Source organism: Suricata suricatta, chromosome 8 (assembly GCF_006229205.1).
Source record: "Suricata suricatta isolate VVHF042 chromosome 8, meerkat_22Aug2017_6uvM2_HiC, whole genome shotgun sequence".
In the NCBI taxonomy this organism is placed as follows: domain Eukaryota; kingdom Metazoa; phylum Chordata; class Mammalia; order Carnivora; family Herpestidae; genus Suricata; species Suricata suricatta.
The window spans coordinates 64,584,259-64,587,277 of NC_043707.1; the positions used below are offsets into that span (position 1 = coordinate 64,584,259).

At 36.5% G+C, this 3,019-nt stretch overlaps 1 pseudogene; it reads right to left on the reverse strand.

Annotated features, from left to right (window-relative positions):
* Positions 1–1,027: 1,027 nt before the first annotated feature.
* Positions 1,028–3,019, reverse strand: part of LOC115297629 — a 20,316-nt pseudogene continuing 18,324 nt past the window's right edge.

A 3,019-nucleotide genomic window follows, 5' to 3' on the forward strand; every position in this document is an offset into this window, starting at 1 on the left:
CAAGCCCTAAGATTGTTAAGGCCCTGAGGTGAGTGAAACCTTCCACTTCCGTATCACCCTGTTTGTAATATCAGCAGGGAGCAGATAAACCTCGTTACCCAGTCCGGCTGCTGTGTTCTCACCTCCCTGCCAGGGATCTTTATTCCTGCTTCCTGTTCTCCCATCTTCCTGGGCAACATGAATGTGGTCTTACTGTTGTTGTATCCATAGATATTTGTATATTTTATTTTTAGAAAATATAGTTATTTGTTATTGTTTATTTATTTTTGAGAGACAGAGGCAGAGCGAGAGCAGCGGAGGAACAAAGAGAGAGAGGGAGACACAGAATCTGAAGCAGACTCCAGGCTCTGAACTGACAGCACAGAGCCCGATGTAGGGCTTGAACACAGACCGTGAGATCATGACCTCAGCCGAAATTGGAAGCTCAACCAACTAAGCCACCGCCCTTAGAATTTTATAATATACATTAGATATTTCTGTAAAGGGTATTTCATTTTTCATAGGAGTGTCCCCTATTTCCCTGTTCTTTTATTTTCCTCAGACCAATAAGCAGTAATTACTACTCTCATAAGTAAGCTGCTCTGTAGTGTTGGACAGTAATTATATCTTTAGGTTTTAAGGCTTATCATTGCTCCAAACCCCCTTTACTTTCACTGCACAGTCTCATGGTAAAATTGTACTCTGCTCAAATTCAAAGATCCTGCATGAAAGCTAGAGGCCCAGGGATTTAGGAGTACTGATTTAGGAGCAGTGTCTATTGGCAAAAACCTTCTAATTATTCATAACTGCAAAAATAGAAATGAAAACTACTTTAATGAAAAAAGAACTCAGGAACGAGATCATTAAATACAACTAAACACATTTTAAGCATAAATATCCTGTATTTCCTGATTAGTATTGGGTACATATCTAAGCTATCTATCCCAAATTCTGGTCTCAGACAAAAAGGTCAGAGACGATTACCAGCAAGGTGCTTCATCTTATCAGATCTATTTTTAAAACAATGAGGTCTTTTCAGGCAATCACTTCAGTCTTTCTTTTTCCCAGAGATTTCTGTTGGTCCTCTTGTTGTCTGCACCCTTATAGTCTACTTTACCTTTGTTTTTAATGTGGGATTTTCAAAGAACTTTTCTAGGCCACAGAGGACTAACGAAAGGGGATATCAGAGGATATGTGTATGGCTCCAGGAATTTCTTGTAGATTCAGAGAATTGAAATGACAAGGCAAGAAATGCACACTATCTTCCCAGGCTTGAGGTCCTGAAAAGTGACCAACAGGCACAAGTAGAAATGTTGGCACTTCTGGAGAGACAGAGATTTTTGTATAGTTTAGACAGCTTTAGATTACATTGCAGACATTTCTTTGTAATTGAATTCAACAAACATTTAATGACAATTTACCATGTACCATCTACTATACCAGATAATGCAGACAAAATAGAAGTAAAAAATACTCCCTGTCTTTGTGAAGCTTACAACCTATTACTGTGAGTAGCTGGCCCTCTGGGAGTTTTATTTTACATTTGGAAAAGTCAGATTTGGTTAAATACCATTTTTTTCCAAGAATGATAGCAGAATTTTCCTGTATACAAAGTTTGAAGATAGAAGCAAATGTTTATATAGAAACTAAAATAGTATGACTTGTATTTTTCCAAAAAGTAGATAATTTGAAAAATAGCCACTTTATTATATAACACACACACACACATAATGTATATTATATATACAGACACACACACACACACACACACACACACACAAGGCATCAGAATCACTTAATTATAGCCCAATGGTTTGTACAAAATATGGGTTGATAATGTGTTAATCAAATGTTACAAGTACAGGTATTAGAATTGCCAGTAAAACTAATTTATCTAATATGTACTGGTGTAGCGCTAAAATTACAGACTGGAAATTCTGCCATGAATCAATGCAAGCTAGGGTATGTGTTGTGTAAAGTGAATATTCTTTACAACTTCTGGTCCCACGATTAAGTATATTAGTCTAATTGCTCAAAAGATGTCAAATTAGACTTCTGAAATTTATAGGGTTTTTTTTTGTTGTTGTTCCTAAATGGTTTTGGCTATGGTCTGTCTATCTCATTATGCGCGCGCGCACACACACACACACACACACACACACACACACACACACACACACATTTTTTAATTTCTTTAATATATACCACTATATTCACTGTTTTTCTCTGTATGACCATTTTTAGCTGCAGGAATTCATAGACGGAATGGAAAAGTCTCCACTGCTACCTGCAGTTGTACAACACTAGTAAAGCTAAATTCCAATATATATTTGAAAAGAGAACCTCATATGTTTAGTTTGGTCTGCTTACTATCTACTTACTGATAGTATCAATAATCAGAGCGCCTAAAAAGCATGGCAATAAAAAACAGCAAATTTCTGCTTGCTTTATTCTGAACACTGCACTAGGTACTTAATTCTATTTATTTCATTTCATATAACAATGCTGTGATATAAAAAGACAGAATTAACTTCATTAAACACATAGTTCAGCAGGCCAAGATCAGCGTCATAGTATACCCCCATATCATATCCCTAGTGAATTGTTCAGTCAGGATTTGAACCCAGTCTGATTCCTGTATCTGTGCTTATTTCATTATCCTATTATTTAGGGCTCCCAATTATGAATAGTAATAATAATACTTTTTTTGTGTGTGCTTAGAAAACACCTTTATTTCTCACATTGTGACTAGGAAATCCAAGATCAAGGTATAAGCAGATTCAATGTTGGGTGAGAACCCTCTTCCTGGTCTCCAATATGCCATTTTATTGCTATACCTTCACATGGTAGAAAGAGAAATGTCATTTTTCAGGTGTTTATTATATACCAGATAATTCTCAACACTTTTTATGATTACACCATTTAAGCCACACCACACCATAGATACAATTATGATTTTTTCTTGGTAGATGAAGACACTTAGGGACAGTGACATTGCCTTGCCCAGTGCAAAAGCGGCAGAGCTGAGCTGAACCCAGCA